The sequence below is a fragment of the Onychostoma macrolepis genome, chromosome 02, assembly GCF_012432095.1.
Source record: "Onychostoma macrolepis isolate SWU-2019 chromosome 02, ASM1243209v1, whole genome shotgun sequence".
NCBI classification, from domain to species: domain Eukaryota; kingdom Metazoa; phylum Chordata; class Actinopteri; order Cypriniformes; family Cyprinidae; genus Onychostoma; species Onychostoma macrolepis.
In genome coordinates, this window is record NC_081156.1 from 21,488,987 (window position 1) to 21,503,298 (window position 14,312).

Consider the following 14,312-nt stretch of genomic DNA (forward strand, 5'->3'; position numbering starts at 1 on the left):
AATATCAGAATAGGAAAATAGTGTCAATAATGTAAAATGACAAGATTAAACAATCAATTTTCAGTTAAAGGCATTTCATTATTGAATTCAGTGATGTCATCGTCCAGCTCAGTTCAGTTTAAATAGTATCTGTGCAATCAAGTCAACGATATCGCTGGAAATGAAGTGTCTACAAACTAACCAAGCCAGAGGCGACAGCGGAAAGGAACCAAAACTCCATCGGTGACAGAATGGAGAAAAAAAAACAGGCTTAGTCAGGGGGCCAGTTCTCCTCTGGCCAGGCGAACCAGCAGTTCAATTCCAACTGCAGCAAAGTCAGATTTTGTAAAGGACTGATTTGGTTCCTTTGGTCTCGTCCTGATGGCTGTCTAGGTGACGAGGTCCTCACTGGGGATCTGTCTCTGGGGTTCATCTAGGTGTCCTGATCTCCGCTGACGTTCAGGGCTGTAGAGGTCGTCTCTAGGTGCTGATTCACCATCTAATCTGGATACGGACTGGATCCAGGTGACTGCAGTGATCATCTGATCTGGATACGGACTGGATCGGGTGGTTTACGGTGATCTCGGAATAAGAAAGAAACAGACTAATATTAGCGTAGATGCCATTCTCCTCACGATGTAACAAGTACATCGTGTGTTATGGGAAGTGTTCCCGGTTCTGGTTGACCTAATTAATGCAGCCTAACAATCCTTTAACGGATTTGAATATTAGAAGCGTATTACTGTATTATGTGTACGCCAGGTTAAAGAGATGGGTCTTTAATCTAGATTTAAACTGACAGAGTGTGTCTGCCTCCTGAACAGTGTTAGGTAGATTGTTCCAGAGTTTTGGCACTAAATAGGAAAAGGTTCTGCCGCCCGCAGTTGATTTTGATATTCTAGGTATTATCAAATGGCCAGAGTTTTGAGAACGTAGCGGACGTGGAGGACTATAATGCGATAAGAGCTCGCTCAAGTACTGAGGAGCTAAACCATTCAGGGCCTTATAAGTAATTAATAAGATTTTAAAATCTATACGATGTTTAGTAGGGAGCCAGTGCAGTGTTGACAGAACCGGGCTAATGTGGTCATACTTCCTGGTTCTAGTAAGAACTCTAGCTGCTGCATTTTGGACCATCTGTAGTTTGTTTATTAAGTGTGCAGAACAACTATCCAATAAAGCATTACAATAATCTAACCTTGAGGTCATAAATGCATGAATTAACATTTCTGCATTTGACTTTAGGTCTCAATTTAGATATATTTTTAAGAGGAAGAAATGCAGTTTTACAAATGATTGAAACGTGGATGTCAAAGGAAAGATTGCTATCAAATAGCACACCTAGGTTCCTAACTGATGATGAAGAATTTACAGAGTCTACAGAAGGTCTCCCTCCTCTTTAACCTGTAGGACACGGCGCCCGTGATTTCAAGCAAGAATGTCAAATTATGACTCATCTGACCATAGAACACTTTTCCACTTTGAAACAGTCCATTTTAAATGAGCCTTGGCCCACAGGAGTCGACGGCTTTTCTGGACCATGTTCACATATGGCTTCCTTTTTGCATGATAGAGCTTTAGTTGGCATCTGCAGATTGTGTTTACCGACAGTGGTTTCTGGAAGTAGTCCTGGGCCCATTTAGTAATGTCAATGACAGAATCATGCCGATGAGTGATGCAGTGTCGTCTGAGGGCCCAAAGACAAAGGGCATCCAACAAAAGTCTTCGGCCTTGTCCCTTACGCACAGAGATTTCTCCAGTTTCTCTGAATCTGCACTGTAGATGATGAAATTTGCAAAGCCTTTGCAATTTGACGTTGAGGAACGTTGTTTTTAAAGTATTCCACAATCTTTTTATGCACTCTTTCACAGATTGGAGAGTCTCTGCGCATCTTTCTTTCTGAGAGACTCTGCCTCTCTAAGACATCCCTTTTATATCTAATCATGTTACAGACCTGATGTCAATTAACTTAATTAGTTGCTAGATGTTCGTCCAGCTGAATCTTTTCAAAATTTCTTTCTTTTTCAGCCCTTTGTTGCCCCCGTGCCAACTTTTTTGAGACCTGTAGCAGGCATCAAATTTGAAATGAGCTCATTTAGTGGATAAAAGTGTAAAATTTCTCAGCTTAAACATTTGTTATGTTCTCTATGTTCTATTGTGAATAAAATATTGGCTCATGTGATTTGAAAGTCTTTTAGTTTTCATTTTATAGAAATTTTAAAAACGTCTCAACATTTCCGGAATTCGGTTTGTATTCTGTCTATGGCAAAGCTGAATTTTCAGTATCATTACTCCAGTCTTCAGTGTCACATGATCATTCAGAAAACATTCTGATATGCTGATTTGGTGCTCATTATTTGATGAATAGAAAGTTAAAATAAACTTAAAAAATAAACAAAATAAACATATATATATATATATAAACATATATATATATATATATATATATATATATATATATATATATATATATATATATATATATATATTTGTAACATTTTGAATGTGTAATGTTGGTATTGTCCTTTGGCACTTTAACTCTTGCACTACAAAAACAAATGTCAAGGCTGCAAATTCTGCAGTGTGTATCATTCTCTGGAGCTGGAGCTGTGGGTGGATGTTTCAGCACAGTAATGGTCCTTAATATAGGACATCAATATAACACTAACCCAATAAGACTGAGGTCACAGTTGCCACTCCATTGACATATGGTATTCTCTCAAAATCGCATTTGCAAACTCCTTGTCTTTGCTTTGCTGTCATCAGTTCCTTCTCAAACTTTACTCTCTTTCAATGAAACTAGAAGTTTGTCTCAAAGAATATATTGTATGCTGAAGTCCCAATACCAAAGCTCCTAAAATATTCATCACAGCTCCAAAGGCCTTGTAGAAGAAGAAGACCCCCTTGGCAAAATTTTGAGCAAAAAGACTTTCTCCAAAGTTCTTACCACACATCATTTCCTTCGCTTCACTTAGACATCAGACAGTACAAAGCTTTTTATAAAAGCACTTTATAGCTAAATTTCAACGGTCATTTTGGGAATAAAGAAATATGGAATGACAATAAAATTAATTAACAAGGCAATATCAAACCAGCTACTCTTTTCAAATTCTATCTAATCAATTCTTCAATAAATGGAACACTTCCAGATGCCCTAGAATAAGTTCCACAGGATTGTGCTCATTAATTTAGTATATCCACTTAACTGTAATATTATTCATACTCTCAAAGAGGGACTTACTATGCATGCACTGGTTCTCAAAGCCTCTGTTGAAAACGCCAATGTTAATGAGGTTATATTTTTGAACATTCCAGAAGTTAGCAATTTGGTCTCAATAAAGTCAGGATCAATAATAAGCCAAGCCCCTGAATCACATACTTTCCCACATTAGACTAACTTAATAAACTAAAAGATTGACACTACAGCACGAACTCAAGCAGCTCAGGCTGACCCTTAACAACATTAGCCAGAAATAGAGGCTAATGAATATTTTACATCCCACCTATGTCATAAACTAATGGGGGAAAAAAGCAAGGTTTTACATTGACACAAGGGAATCCATCAAATAAACCGGCAACAAAATGTGTACAGCCTCTATATGCTTAATTTTTTATAACCAACAAACCGAACAGTGGCACTTTCTTGGTTTGCATTATTCATGTTGGCCTTCAAACCCAACATTCACTAAACAATCAAATGTAAACTAAACAGTAAAAAGAAGAGATTTACGTTTTTGCAGTACATGCCTATACACAATTTATTTTAAATTGAACTTACAGTGTTATTTAGCAAGCTTGCTGAGCTATATTATAATGATCTACGCTTAAATGATAGTCAAAATATATTACGGAGCCTATTTGTGTTATTTTTATTTCTCAAAATACTGAGAAAATCACCTTTAAAGTTGTCCAAATTACGTTCTTAGCAATGCAAATTACTAATCAAAAATAGATTTTTGATATATTTATGGTAGGAAATTTATATCTGAGCGAATGACACTTAATGACAGTTGTCATAAACGTGCATAAAAACCCTTCATATTCATGACATGTGTCATGACATGATTATGAAGGTGTCATGCCAGTCTTATGCACACCCCTTCAAGTAAAGTGTAACCATATATGAAAATAGAAAACCAACCCCAAACGTCTGAGTATGTCAATGAATGAGTTTACGCCATAGTCTAGTTTTCATAAGAAACAGTTTTATAGGAGCAGAAGGACAGCTTGTAGGCCACCAATAAAACACTGAATAGTCATTCAAGGCTGTTATTCATGATTTGAAGAAAAATAATTGTGTGGGAATTGTACCATGTCCTTCCTGAAGACAAAGCAACAGCCAGAATGGAAAAAGAAACAGGTGAAGCACAGCATGAGTGACTCAATAAAGGAACATCTGGTGGAGTGGGAGGTTATCTTGTGCTTCAGAAAGCACATCTGCATCAGGAAATGACAGATCCAGCCATCTCCCACAGCCTAAAGCACTTTCCAACAATATATTAATCACTCTCTCATGCTCTCTTTCGCACACAGTTGTAACTTCCATATGTGATTGTGACATTAAAATGGACAAACCGCAGAGTTCTGGGAGATTTAGGTGGGCAGCCTCTCCAGTTTCTCCATAATTCAAAATGACATTAATGGCTGCGGTTCACAAAAGACTCATCAGTCATCTGTTTACAAACTGCCTAGCTAGATGGAGGCATAAATGTGAGATTTAATGGCTCGGGAACCACAGATTCTGGTTCTGGTCAGACGACAGATTGTATTGAGAGCTATAATTGATAAACACTAATGTGCCATAATGCATTTGGGTGATTCTTCAATTGGGAACTCTTCGAAACCTTGACAAATGAAATGTCACATGTCTTGGAATAAAAACATGATCTTGGCCACTGATATTGTGTTTGTGATGGTAATGACATTTTTGGAGAAAGAAGCCTTGAACAAATTAGCTAGCAGTCAGTTTAGTTTTGAATCTATAAAAACTTAACTATAATTTTAAAATAATAACAGACAACCAGAGTTGGGTATAACGCGTTACTGTAATCTAATTACTTTCCCTGGTAAGGCAGTAAATTAATGAGTTAGGTTTTAAATTTATGTAATTTGATTACAGTTACTTATGTCAATAAAATTACGTTACTTAAGTTACAAATGCAGTGCTAAAAAAAAAATAAAAAATGAAGTAAAAATCATGTTTTGCGCGTCAGTACGCCCTTTCATATTTAACGCCCTTTCAGAGTTAATAAATCACCGGAGAATGCGAGATAAAATGAGAGTCCTACAACATTTAGATGTAATGAAAGGTTGTATCATATATTTAAAAATGTTGCACTCGACATATTTTAGTCTGGCATTATAGTTTGGGAAAAGTTCAACAAGTGAATGTGTACAAGTTTATGGCACAGTAACACTAATAAAGTAAAAAATAAATGACTCAAAACCGCTGGATTAAACCGCATCGGCATCACAATTCAAGTCTTATTCCTCACAGTGCGCCTTCTTCCAAAAACGAAAAGTAGCCGAGATGAACTTGAACCTTTCTACAGAGGTGACAAGAGCGTTTAGTTCGCGCGGCTTGGTTTCGCGCGGATGATTATCTTATAGCGCGCAATGTGTGTGGGCATGATCACATTAAATGTGAGTTCAGACGGGAAAGACTGGACCTCGCGTTGGTTTCATACGGATTATTTTATCAGAGAACATTTGTTTTCGACATAACTTACTTAATTTAATAATAGACACTTCAAGCTTTCTTTAGATATAGGCCTACACATTTCTCATGTCATTTTCGTTCATTCTAGTGACTCGTTTCAGGAAGATCACGGAGACTGAGAATGCAGAAAGCTTTTTTATTTATTTTTTTGATATTGGAAATTGTGAGTGAATCAGGGGATACAATAATAGGCCTACTTATGTATTTTTTTCAGTCAATATGAAATTACCGTAATGAAAGAACTATGAGTTTCTCTTTGTAGTGTATTTTTTAGGTTTGATAACTTGAAAAGTAAAGTAAACTTGAAAGTAACTTGAAAGTAAAGTAATTAGTAATCTGATTACTTTTAAATGCAGTAATCAGTAATGTAATCAAATTACAATTTTAAAGAAGTAATTGGTAATTTGTAGTGGATTACTTTTTTTTAGTAACTTACCCAACACTGCAGACAACCAATGAAAAGTACTAAAAAAAAAAAAAAAAAAACCCTTCAAAATTTTTCTGCTCCCCATGTGCTCCCCTGTTGCTTCTAATTTTCATCATAACCAAATATATTTTTTGCAAAAATGTAAATGCTCTCTGAAATGCTGGGTGTGATGCCAATTAATTTTATTTTTCTTAGGGAAAGTGCAAACTACTTTCCTAATTTGAATACCTTTTATAAATAAACTTATTTATAGCTAAAAACTATGAGTAGGGAACAAGCCCCAAAAATCTGGAAAATTTTACCTTCCTCCACTATTGCTTATAGACATTTTTAATACTAAAAATGTACAAAAAATTGAATTAAAGAGACAAAAACAGCTTAAGGCTGGCCAGAATATTTTTAAACCATTTCCTTTTTAAAATCAACCTTAGAGACAAAAAAGTTTGCTTAACTGAAGACTAACCCATTTACAATAAAAAACTTTCAAACAACATATTTTTTTTTTTAGCATTTATAAAAATGCAAAATAAATAAATAAATAAATAATAATAATAATAAACCTGGCCCAACCCAACAAGCTGTGATTTCTTTACTGGAAGCATTTTCCATTTTGGTCTTCCTCCAAGATTAAAAAGCCCTATAGCCATCCTCCTGCTCTCATTCAAAATACAGTAGATGAAAACACAATTCACCTCGGAGCTCTTCTCATCCTCATGATGGAAAAACTCACGCTCTCTTATCAGGCTCATTTTCAAACAACATGCTAAGACTTGACATGAGGGGATTCAACCCATCCAGCTCTTTCTAAGAGAAATTAATTAGGCCTAGAGACGCCAATCAGGCCCTGACTTTGATGTTTAAAAGCATGAGCATGTTTAATAGGGTGGCAGCACCAAGTGAGCCACTCAACAGACAGGAAACTTCATCATACATGTGTGAGAGACTGCGACTGTCAGCAGCACTATGATCAGTACAAATCATCAGCTCCGTATAAAGGGCAAAACGACTGAAAAGAGTATTCTCTCATGCTTTACTTCTGGAAAACTACCCAAATTATAAATCCAAAGAAAAAAGTAATGGGTAGGGTTACTCAAGCATATTTTATCTGAAAATAGAGAACTACAATCATGCATATTTTGGCTTTTACAATCATTTTGAAATTATCTTCCACTAAGAGAACTGCCACCACAGAACATTATATTTATTGGAGATGTCAAGAGAACTGTAGCTTAAATTTAACTTAAGTGCCATTATTTGTAAACTGATTTAGACTTGAGTAGATGACTCAAGACAGGTCATTTCTTCACAGAGTGAAATTTAAGCTCAAAACCCAGTGACTTAATAACAGAAAATATTTATGGACTGTCACTAAAAAACAGCTCATTTCATACAATATCTACTATGTGCAAAGTTCACGAGTAAATTCCTTGCAAGCAAAATTAAACCAATTTGATAAAAAGGTGACTGCATTGAAAACAGTATTCACTGGCACTCCATCAAACATCTATTGTTAATAAGCTATAAATTCTACAAATGAATTGACATGGACACCATAAATGTGTGAATATTCAAACAATACATATTTGTAAGTAATGGCAATCACTCACTTTCTCTTAACACTGGCGTGCACACTTTTAGAGTCTTAAATTTACTCTGAGGCCAGCAACAAGCCAAGCAATATCTCACACCAAAGAGTGTGAAACTTATCACACTTGAAGGCATGTATGAACTTGTGAGGTGTGAATATAACTAATTACATTATTGTTGTTTTCTGCTGAAAACCTCTATTGCTTTGCTCCAAAACCTATAGCTGCCAGATATTGGCAGATAATTTTATAAAGATCCATATCCATAATTTACCATTTGCTTGTTCGACACATTTTTATGCATATTTCAAAATAATATAGAAACCTGTTTTTTTTTTTTTTTTAAATAAACCAATAAACATAATTTTGTCAGACCACAAAAAAAGCATACTAACTGAATTTTAAAGGGTTAGTTCACCCAAAAATAAAAATTCTGTCATTAATTACTCACCCTCATATCGTTCCAAAACCACAGGATCTATTGTAGAGCTAAGATTAGACCCAAGACCTAAGATTACTGTAACAATGTCCTTATTATCTTTCTGAGCCTTGAACGAGTAGTAGTTGCGTTACTGTCTATGGACAGTCAGAAAGCTCTAGGATTTCATCTGATATTATATCTGATACTGATATTCCCCTAAGGTTTCATAAATTTATATTGAGAATTTCGAATAAACATCAAAACATGTTTCTACCCTCTCTGAGTTGAAATTGGTATATTCAAAGCATTGTTGCTCTATGAAAGTGGACATGCTACAAGAATGGTAGTTGATTTCAATTAGCCTGCAGACTGTTCTAACAGCATGCAACATAATATGGTGTGACATTACACCAGGAGTATAATAAGATACATTATTTGGCATGTCACACCATAAACAAATACAATTAGTCACATTGTGGTCTTATTTTTAATTATAGACTGCATTATATACATTATATATGCATTATATACTTTATTATAATTATTATTTATTATTTTTTTGTTTATTTATTTATTTGCAGAAGGCCAAAAATACGTACACTTTCACAAACTAGTAACAAAAAAGGGGGATTGCATCCACTCACTTCCCAGCACTGCCACATGGGTATAAGCACTGTAAAAAATAAAATAAAATAGGCAAACTTAAAAGTTTAAGGAAACCAGCTTCAGCAGATTTTTGAGTTTTATACAACAAAAAGTTGAGAAATTTCCTAAAAAAATAAGTTGAGAAAACTCAAAAATCTGCTGAAGCTGGATGCCTTAAACTTGCCTTAAAGTTGGCTCAACTTTTTTTTAATTTTTTTTTTTTACAGTGAGGTAGAGGGGTCAGTGGCATGACATGTCATACCCATGCAGAACTAAAGAGTTGATAAACACTCATGGCAGCAGGTGAAGAGAGTCAAGCTGAGAGTCACTGGCCTCTGGCTATCATTTCATTACTCTGAATCCCAGTCTCCCTGTGGACATGACACCACTCACCTCACACTGGCACACATCCCTAAACCTGTGCTCTAGATCTCTGCAAACAACATACGCTACATGCCACTTCATAAAACACTTACACTTCTATTAATGTAAAGAGCGTTTCATCCTGTTCAAATCTGGAGAGGTGTTAAAAACAGAGGAAGTCGCTTTTTACGACTTTTAAAAGGACTCTTTAATAAAATCTTAATGAATCAGACTAAGATATTGATATTTGCTACAGGAATATATGGATCTAGGACATAAAGACCTTCGTTAATCAAGGTTATTGGCATGTTGCCACTCCTATGAGTTGCACCGTATTGACAAGAAATATTGTCTAATAGCCTAAAGTGTTCTCCATTCTGCCAATATTTTGTGATGTACATTTACAATTACGTTATTATTTGTTTAATGTAAAACTGTTTGCTTCTATCTAAAGTATAACACTGGGCATTACACAGAAATATTAGTTTGAGCATCCGATCAACTCAACACATGGCTCAACCAGTGGTGTGAGTTTGGGGGCGGGACTATCTGTTTCACTGACCAGTGGCAGACAGGGGGAGTGTTTAGGAAAAATAGCTACACTGTCCAAACAATACACTGCCTGCTTTACATTACTAGTCTGTTAATATTAACTACACTAGAGGAAAAAAATACACAACAGAACAATGCATCGTTCACAGGTTCTACTAAAGCACAAAAACTAAAATCAGTGAGGAACCCTAAATCAATTTTCTTTAAAAAGAAACATAATACAGGCATAAGTTGTTTTGCATAAGCTTCAAACAGCTTTGGCAATACTCTAGTTAAAGCTGTCAAGCTCAAATTGGGTTACAAAGTCAGACTCAGCAAAACATCCCAGAAGAAAACCCCACCCACTAATCGCTAAAGATTAAAATGAGCTTAATTAGATGCTTCATATTGAGTGGGAGGCAGCTAAGAGCCCACATACTGAAAATATCCGCCTAAAATTCCTTGACCTAAGACGATTTTTCCACATTAAAAGTGTGCTTTTCTGCCTGCAGGCTTCCATCCTCCTCTGGCTGGAAATCTGTGGCCAGCACCTGTTCAGTGGGATGCAAACGTGACATCAATTTCAGATTATACTGAATGGTACTCTGCTTGAAGACCCACTCAGCTGCGCTTTCAATGTCACCACAAGTGTAGCCTACACTTTTCGAAACACATTCAACTCGCTCCTGTGATGTAAACATCACTTACAAGATCCTGTGCTATGCTGTGTTGTGTTGTGTTATCCTCTCTACAATAGCTTGACTATGCGAGAAAATGAGAGGTGTAAAAATAGAAATAATATGATACTAATATGTCAGTAATACTGTAGATAAAATGATGTAATATTTAATCATTGCAGTTTAACAAAACAAGCTAAGTTAATTGCTACAAAAAAATAGTTCAATCTGTGCCTCCTTGTTCTTGAAAACAACAACAAAACAAATAAAAAATTGATTACAGTGAGGCACTTGTAATGGAAGTAACTGGAGCCAATCAGTAAACATAAAAATACTCACTTTATACATGAAATAATACACAAGAATTAATCGAAGAGCTTCACATTATTTTTGTTTGCATTATTTATATACTATTGTAATATATATTTATAATACAACATTTTATTTGTATTTTTAGTGTTCGTTAGTATTTTTGTCATGTGTTTTTAATGTTTTATTAGTATTTTAATTATATATATATATATATATATATATATATATATATATAATTTCAGCTTTCAATTAACAGAAATCATTTTACTAGTTTTAGTTAGTAAAAACTGTAACCTTAAGAAAATGTGAGATGAGTCTGAATTATTAGTTTGAGCATCCGATCAACTCAACACATGGCTCAACCAGTGGTGTGAGTTTGGGGCGGACTATCTGTTTCACTGACCAGTGGCAGACAGGGGAGTGTTTAGGAAAAATAGCTACACTGTCCAAACAATACACTGCCTGCTTTACATTACTAGTCTGTTAATATTAACTACACTAGAGGAAAAAATACACAACAGAACAATGCATCGCTCACAGGTTCTACTAAAGCACAAAACTAAAATCAGTGAGGAACCCTAAATCAATTTTCTTTAAAAGAAACATAATACAGGCATAAGTTGTTTTGCATAAGCTTCAAACAGCTTTGGCAATACTCTAGTTAAAGCTGTCAAGCTCAAATTGGGTTACAAAGTCAGACTCAGCAAAACATCCCAGAAGAAAACCCCACCCACTAATCGCTAAAGATTAAAATGAGCTTAATTAGATGCTTCATATTGAGTGGGAGGCAGCTAAGAGCCCACATACTGAAAATATCCGCCTAAAATTCCTTGACCTAAGACGATTTTTCCACATTAAAAGTGTGCTTTTCTGCCTGCAGGCTTCCATCCTCCTCTGGCTGGAAATCTGTGGCCAGCACCTGTTCAGTGGGATGCAAACGTGACATCAATTTCAGATTATACTGAATGGTACTCTGCTTGAAGACCCACTCAGCTGCGCTTTCAATGTCACCACAAGTGTAGCCTACACTTTTCGAAACACATTCAACTCGCTCCTGTGATGTAAACATCACTTACAAGATCCTGTGCTATGCTGTGTTGTGTTGTGTTATCCTCTCTACAATAGCTTGACTATGCGAGAAAATGAGAGGTGTAAAAATAGAAATAATATGATACTAATATGTCAGTAATACTGTAGATAAAATGATGTAATATTTAATCATTGCAGTTTAACAAAACAAGCTAAGTTAATTGCTACAAAAAAATAGTTCAATCTGTGCCTCCTTGTTCTTGAAAACAACAACAAAACAAATAAAAAAATTGATTACAGTGAGGCACTTGTAATGGAAGTAACTGGAGCCAATCAGTAAACATAAAAATACTCACTTTATACATGAAATAATACACAAGAATTAATCGAAGAGCTTCACATTATTTTTGTTTGCATTATTTATATACTATTGTAATATATATTTATAATACAACATTTTATTTGTATTTTTAGTGTTCGTTAGTATTTTTGTCATGTGTTTTTAATGTTTTATTAGTATTTTAATTATATATATATATATATATATATATATATATATATATAATTTCAGCTTTCAATTAACAGAAATCATTTTACTAGTTTTAGTTAGTAAAAACTGTAACCTTAAGAAAATGTGAGATGAGTCTGAATTATTTTTTGTAGTAATCAACATTATATAACAAACACAGTCGACTGAGCTCAACTTGTACTGAACCTGGAATATTCTTGTAAGGCTAACTCAAGCTTGACATAGTTTCAGCTGCCTTACATGAACACTAAACAGTTACATAACTGAGTCCTTTCACTACGTTTCAGGGTTTAAAATGCATCTAATTCGGAATATCACAAAGGTAAGTCATCGCACCAACATGTGAACCCAAGTGGCTAATTATGAGACAGCATTGTCTCTATACACAGTCTATATCACAGCACACAAACAAGCAGGAGGAAGTCTTGGGTGGCTGAGCTCCAGCTCTGTTAGCTTGTAAGCTCCACAGACCGCAGCCCCAGCTTTTGCCTGCCTCAAGTCCAGCTGCTCACTCTACTCTGAGCCAAGAGACAAATTAAACTGCCACAGCTGAAGCCTTCGTTTGGACGGACCTCTAAGTTGGCATCTGGATAGACTTAGACATGATTATCCCCATTCACTTAAATACCCTTGCAACTCCCTTAGAAATAAACTACGAACCACAAACACATTCTGTAGGCCTACTCCCGGGCGCAACTAGACTTGGTCTGATATCATTAATCATTTGTTATTTTCATGCTCACAAGTGCAGAAAAATTAACTTTAAACTTTGAGGAAGCGACAAAAAACACAAAAAAGCCGGTGCTCAAAACAAAGCATTCCACTTCATGCCACCTTTGTGTCACGGGTCTTTCTGTTCCCATGACAACAAATACCAACACCCAACGATTTCACATCTGTATGACCAGCGATCCGGTGTCTAAAATTGCACTGTTCAATAAAACACGATTTCCATCTGCCCCTAATTTCCAATCAAAGCCATTCCTATCAAGCAAGAAAAGGAGTCGCAGCAGACTCAAAAGGTCATTTATCTCTGGTGGATGGAGGTAGATTAGCCAAACAGAGCAGCTCCTGTTTAAAACAAACTGTAAAATGGACCAATGGACAATCCGCCCTTGGGCTCTCAGGTATCGTGCTGTAGAAAGAGAGCTTAAAAAGCAGATTGTGTGGGTGAATGAGAGGAACAGATACAGACGCTGAGAGAAAGTCATTTAGAGGATCCACTGAGAACTAATGGAGCACATATCAGAAAGCAAAAGTGATTGACTGCAAATGAGTCAAGCTGAAACAACAAATTACCACCTTAACTTTCCATCCTGTCAGTGATATGCGTATATTTAGGCTATCTTCACCATCATAACAGTGTTTAAGCAGTTTAAAACAACCGGAATAGCCTTTAAACTGAATCAGAATAATTGGAAATAATGCTAGTCTACTTAAAGAAAAAAAACATGTAAATTATATTTTATTGATTTGAAATGTATTTTAAAAAATTAGAAGCAAAACCTGTTAAAACAGACTCAAAAGATTCAATCCTTATTGACAAGTGTGTGTTATTGTTAGGGATTGTGACTGTAGCATCCAATATGTAAAATATTCTGCAGAAACAGAACCAATAAAGGATTCTGAAAGGTTAAAGAAAGAAAAATCGTTTGTTTACAAAGTGAAACAAACAATCCTAAAACCCCTTAAAACATCAAAAAAGAAAGAAAAAAAACTATGAGGTTTTGGGGGAAGTGCCTCAATGCCATGTACTGTGTGAGCTTACAATAAACAAATCTAATATTTATTTAGGAATGGACTGTATTACAATATGTGCAATTAACAAGATATACTGCAATCACCGATTACATAAATAGGGACAACAGCTGCATGTTAATTGGAACCCAATAACAGCAGTTGCCATGAGACTAACTTGCCATGATGTGCTCTCGTCAGTAATAATTTACTAATCAAAAGGTTAACAGGAAATTGTTTAATATGTTGCAAAACACCTATCTAGAAAGCTTACCACACATATATTCAACAATAACACTTTCCATTACATCTGTAAACATAATGGATTCAAAAATGTTCATAAAAATGGTAACCAAT

At 35.4% G+C, this 14,312-nt stretch overlaps 1 protein-coding gene across 1 annotated transcript in view; it reads right to left on the bottom strand.

Annotated features, from left to right (window-relative positions):
* The window catches only part of b4galt2 (UDP-Gal:betaGlcNAc beta 1,4- galactosyltransferase, polypeptide 2), a 113,552-nt gene that overhangs the window by 97,748 nt on the left and 1,492 nt on the right, over nucleotides 1-14,312 (bottom strand). The window lies entirely within an intron of this gene.